The following is a 5,399-nucleotide window of genomic DNA, read 5'->3' as shown; positions in this document are numbered from 1 at the left end:
CTGATGACGTATCCTGTCTGCGCGAACCGGGTGCGCAGAGGTATGCTAATACATATGTTCACAGGCAGGTAGGAAAGCCAATTAAAACTCTCAGACCGAGCGTTTTAATTGGACGAACATTTCTTGGTCCTACACCTTCCACAGAATATATAAATACAGATAAATACATTTAGACCACTTAACTTAATGATTGCTATCGGGATGTGAAGAGGCTTTCAACCAGCATAACAAAAAAAAAATTCTGAAAACAATCACCTATTGCACCTTTAATAAATGAAATCATCATTTAAAAACGGCATTTTGTATTTCCTTGCATTATCTTTGTGTAACATTAAAATTAGTTTGATGATCTGAATCTTTTAAAGGGGTCATATGATGCTTTTTTAAAGATCATTATTTTGTGTACCAAAGAGAAAGGAAAACTTGAAATCGCATCATATGACCCCTTTAAGTGTGACAAATATGCAAAAAATAACCCTTTAGAAATGTTTGAGATAAAGTTGTTGTTGCAGACTTTATCTTGGAAAATCTGTACAAAGTTTTAAAACATTGTTAAGCTCTTCTGGAAGGTGGCAGTGAGATCAGTCACTGATGTAATCGGTTGTAATAAAGAAGAAGAGTGAGTTCATTAAGTAATGCTGATGACACCGTTTGTGGTCGTTACATGCTTATTTTAATTTTATTTTTATCCATCAACGTGATTGGATAGATAGTAATAGCTCTCGTGACTTTCGTCAAATCAGATTAAGCCATATTAAGTCTTTATGTTTTTCTACAGGAGGAAACCGCTTAACGAGAGACTTTGCGCATGCGTTCATATCACTACTCAATACTCATGAGTACTTTTAAATAGGCTACTCTTTTACTCTTACTCAAGTAGTTTTTTGGACAAGTACTTTTACTCTACTCTATATGTATGTTTTGGAAGGTAATGGTACTTTTACTTGAGTATATTTTTTCAGTACTCTTTCCACCAGGGCCTATGTGTCACCGAACATTTACTTTCCTCCTTTTTTTACCTCTTCTGCAAATGTTCACTTTGAAGCTTGACTTTGATTGTGCTTCAGTTATAAAAATGCCTGGAGCAGATTCCGTCAAAGCTTGGAGATTCCTTCCTTCCTTAATTTCTTTTCCTTTCTTGGGCTCCTCCTCCTGCGCTGTCATCTTACCAGGATGCAGGTTCCCGTCTGAGCCGGTTTACTGGAGCCGTTCATCACCAGAGACTGCAGCCAGCGTAACTGCTCCATCAGAGACCTGACAGATAGATGGAGAGAGTGCGCTCCAAGTTAGAGGAAGCGGTAATGGAACTTCCATTTGATGTGAACTTTAGAAGTGTAAAGTACAGAGTCATGCTTTAAAAGGGAACGGCTTCATCTAAGGACAAATATGCAGCATGTGGCAGGATTTCACAGCGCTGCAAAGTGTTTTGAAAATGTCAGTAGGGTTAAAATAAGTTTTGAAGTTCAGTCCATCAACCCAGATGCTTCTGTAGCTCATCAATATATTCTTCAGAATGCTGTTAATTTGGAGCCAAAAGGATTAATCCAGAATCCTCAAAGTGTCAAAAAAGATCCTACTGAAATTCTGATTGATAAATATATTAATAGATATATAAACAGAAAAAAACTCACTTAATCCAAAAATATTTATTGTTAAAGGATTGTTGTTTAATTTCATTTGGAATTTAAAATTATGATTCATTAAGAATTTTTAGACATGGGACTGAACATATTTTTATTGAAGAATGGTACCGTACAATGTAAAAAAAATACAAGCTGTGGTTGCCGGAATTTTACCGTAAAAAATACAGTAGCAAGATTTTAGGTTTTACGGTTTTAACTTACATTTACAGTTAAATACCATAATTTCATTAACTGATATAATGTTACTATACCGACCTATTGAAGTACTGAAATCTGTTTTGTACCTTTGTAATACACTGATAACCACCAAATGCAGGGGGTGATGAGAAAGTCATGATGAACTAAAGCCCATCAAAAGCAGCTTTTAAATAATAACATATATAGAAGGTGCACAGTGTCATTCACACAAACACTAAACACCATCACGGTAACACACATGAAACTGAAATAATGCAATAAACATTCATTTAACAACATTAGGTGTAACATACAACCCTAATATACAAAACTGGTAAGAAAAAACTAAGAAGAAACAGTTATTTCAACAAAAAAACATCACATTTGAAATGTAACGCAGGGAATTCTGGGAAAGTCAATTTACGGTTATTCACTGTAAATTATAGTCTTTTTCCCTTCCAAAAACGGTATACTACCGTAAAATTACATGTAATGTCCAATACAGTTTTTCACCGTATATAATAGGGGAATTTACCGTTAACCATTTAACAGGTTTTTACTGTAGCATTTTTACAGTCTTTTACCGTTAAATTCACAGTCATTTTTTATAGTGTAGGACCAGTACACTTGTATGTAACTTTTAGCCGTCTAGCCGCTGCAGCATAAAACGGCAAGTTATTCGCGGAGGAACATTGTTCTGGTCATTACGTGAGTTGTGCTTCGGCTCCGCGATTCTACGTGGATGAATCTGATGCTTGAGGTGGATGATTGCGTTATCACTGCGGATGTCACTAATGACATCAAAACTCTCCCAATAACAAAAGAGAGATGTATTTCTGAAAAATATGAGCATGTAAGCAGTTGATATGCCATTGCTATTTTCACAGTTGTTTTACATTACAAAAGTTTACCAACGCTTACTTCAGACATAATATGCTATTCATATCAAATAATGGTGTAAACTATAACTTTGCAAGGCTATTTATAGGCAAATAGACCAATGCAGTATCTGTTTTAGAGATTAGCATTGTTACCAGCATAAACATTGTTTTGTGAAGCTAGTCAATGCACAGCAAAAGTGCTCTTGATTCGTGTTTTATAACAGGTGTCGCATTGCCTTTGCTTTCAAACTCTTTTTCTTTCGAGCTTCAGTTGTTGTGGCTATAAGTTCTTTTAAATGCGTGTAGTAGTAACCTGATTTGATTTCCTTTATTTACGGATATGACATAAACACGCACGGATGAATACCAGAAGTATGCAGTTTCCCAGGAAATCCGTCCTGACAACTTTAAAATATGAATAATTATTAGAAATTTAGAGTAAGGCAAAAACATTGTTTGGAAGATGGTTTTATGATGTACTCACTCATTATTAATTTTGAACAAAAAGTTGCATAGGCCTATTGTAGCTTTAAAAGAACTATAAGCCATGGTGTAAATCATGTAAAAGGTATCAAAAATGAAAATATTGTGATGAAACGGGCAAATTCTGGTGTCTTTAATGCACATTAAAAACACATTGTCTACACTGTTTAAATGTGGTGAAAATTTGGTTATTGTAATGTACCGCCGATCATGGTTTATTGTGCTATTTTATGTTTGTTTTCACTCGAAAACAAAATAACCAATAAAAAAAGAAGAGACGTTTTGTAAATGAATCTCATTATGGAATGTGATTTTTATGAGGGACGGGTTCATTCATTCTATGTATAAAAAGTCATTCAAGATGTAAATATGAGATAATACATATGTAAAAATGTGATAAAAGTATTCACAAACAGCAGGAGGGAAAGCAGTGTCAAATGCGAATGATAATAAGCATCTAGCTATATAATCTTGCATGCTTCAAATACCAAAATAAATAGTTTTATGAAGGGAGGAGATCAAACCGGCTGTATGTCAGATGAAATTTTATGATATCATAAATCAGGAAATGGTAGAAGCTAGCCAAGATGGCAGGGATTTTGTGACATGCACTCATTCTCAAAGACTGTAGGAAGAAAAATGTACTTAATTTATTTAAGGGAATTTTACTTTCTTTTTGTGAGATAAGCAGTTTCAATACTGTGTTGGGCCACTTGATGTCCAATGTAAATCCAGATCCTGAAGCGAAACCAGTTGAGAACCATTGATTTATAGCCCTGTCATAGCGGAGACGATCTGATATTGTTGTAAAACGAGACTTACGTGTTGGTTTTCTCCAACTGGAAGACTTTCCTCTGTAATTCCAGATTCTGAGCGCTGCAGGCAGCCATCCTAGACCAGAGTATATTGGCCAATTACTCACAGTGATAAATCTGACCTACAAACACTCCCACACACACTCTGTCTGTCACAGCAAGTGTTCGCATACACACAAACACCCCCTAAATAGTCTATGTGGTGCTGGATGCATCAATAACATTAGACGATAATTCAATAATAATTGTTGGTCCAGTTGTTCTCATGAATGAGAGACAAATGAGCCGTAACACTAGATTTCTAATTTGCACAAGCACAGACATTGTAGAGACTTTGATGTGTTCAGATTAATCTAACTAAACATAATGTCCAGGTCACATTTCACCCCTAAATCAATACAAACGAGAATATATACTAATTAAGTAAAGCTATAACTGATTTTATCCTCATTAATGCTGAAAGTCTCTTTCTTTTATGTGTAAGAGTCAAGCCGCAGCCCACAGGACTGAATAAATGAAAGTAGTTCTACACAAACATTACAAATTTAATTAAAAACAGAGGATAAATCTCATCCGCTTCCTAACTTTCTAGCTTAAAAATGTTCTATTGACTTTCTGTTGGCGTCCTGATTAGCTAAATGATTAATGTACAATTTACAAATTTTACAAATATTATTTAATTCATTTTTTCCCATATATATATATACAGTATATATACTACCGTTCAAAAGTTTGGGATCAGTAAGACTTGTAATGTTTTTTAAAGAAGTCTCTTCTACTCATCAAGGCTGCATTTATTTGATCAAAAAATACAGAAAAAAAGCAGTAATCTTGCAAAATGTTATTACAATATAAAATAATGGTTTCTATTTTAATATCCTTTAAAATATAATTTATTTCTGTGATGCAAAGCTGAATTTCCATCAGCCATTGCTCCAGTATGAAGTGTCACACGATCCTTAAGAAATCATTCTAATATGCTGATTTATTATTAGAATTATCAATGTTGGCAACAGTTGTGCTGCCAAATATTGTTTGGGAAACTGCGATACTTTTTTCAGGATTCTTTGATGAATAAAAAGTTAAAAAGAACAGCATTTATTCAAAGCATTTGTTTTTTAACAATATAAATCTTTGCTATCACTTCTTATCAATTTAACACATCCTTGCTGAATAAAAATTAATTTCTTTCAAAAAAAAAAGAAAGAATAAAAATTTAGTGACCCCAAACTTTTGAACTGTAGTGTATATTGTTAGAAAAGATTTCTATTTTAAATAAATGCTCTTCTTTTTAACTTTTTATTCATCAAAGAATCCTGAAAAAAAGTATCACAGGTTCCAAAAAAATATTAAGCAGCACAACAGTTTCCAGCACTGATAATAAATCAGCATATTAGAAT

At 33.8% G+C, this 5,399-nt stretch overlaps 1 pseudogene; it reads right to left on the bottom strand.

Annotated features, from left to right (window-relative positions):
• Window positions 1-5,399, bottom strand: part of LOC107696771 (cyclic AMP-responsive element-binding protein 3-like protein 3-A) — a 37,271-nt pseudogene that overhangs the window by 4,302 nt on the left and 27,570 nt on the right.

The sequence above is a fragment of the Sinocyclocheilus anshuiensis genome, unplaced genomic scaffold (assembly GCF_001515605.1).
Source record: "Sinocyclocheilus anshuiensis isolate Anshui unplaced genomic scaffold, SAMN03320099.WGS_v1.1 scaffold217, whole genome shotgun sequence".
Lineage (NCBI taxonomy): Eukaryota > Metazoa > Chordata > Actinopteri > Cypriniformes > Cyprinidae > Sinocyclocheilus > Sinocyclocheilus anshuiensis.
This window is presented reverse-complemented; position numbering and strand designations above follow the sequence as displayed.